Raw genomic sequence first — 748 nt, 5'->3', positions numbered from 1 at the left:
CCCCCAATAGCCAGAGTAAGGGCTAGACTCAGGCAAAGACTCATGACACAAAAGTCAGAAGATCGCCCGAATGCTGCCCGCAGAAATATCGGGTCAGCTAGTCCTGAGTTTTAACAGGATGAAAGGCTTCCAGGAGTCCGATGACTGTTTTGCTATATAATCAGCTCCCAGACCGCTGGGAAGTTCATGGAAGGAACAAGTCAAAACTCTGGCCCACATCCATGCTCCTGACTACCTTGAACCTTGTTCTCTGGACACTTGGCTTTGGACCCTGACCTCGGATTATGGTTTGTGATTTGGCTTTGGCATTTTGATATTGGCTTTGTGTTCTCTGGACTTCTGATATTGGACTGGCTTATCGGACTTTGCTGTTGAAACCCCCAGGAATGTGACACATTTACATTTTATGCAGACTGATCAACATAAACTCTTTACAAATGTGGCATACAACCCTTCCTAAAATAAATTATAATGTAATGCTGGTTATATTGCCATTTGAAATATTTAACTTGAAAATATATGTATTTTTAAGCATGTGTAGCCCCTGTGAAATATCAGAAAGAGTAGAAGAGCTGAAAAGACTGGAGGTGTTCTTGCCACTTAGGCTGCTAAGGCCGTTGCCAACTTGGTCAAGGTAGGATTCCTATATATTTGTGGTGGAGGGGTGAATCCACATAATGAATTAATGTATATGCAGTTGAATTGATATTTCATTCTAGGATCTGGAGCTGATTCTTCCATATTGTGG

Source organism: Pogona vitticeps, chromosome 4 (assembly GCF_051106095.1).
Source record: "Pogona vitticeps strain Pit_001003342236 chromosome 4, PviZW2.1, whole genome shotgun sequence".
Lineage (NCBI taxonomy): Eukaryota > Metazoa > Chordata > Lepidosauria > Squamata > Agamidae > Pogona > Pogona vitticeps.
Note: the sequence above shows the minus strand (reverse complement) of the source record.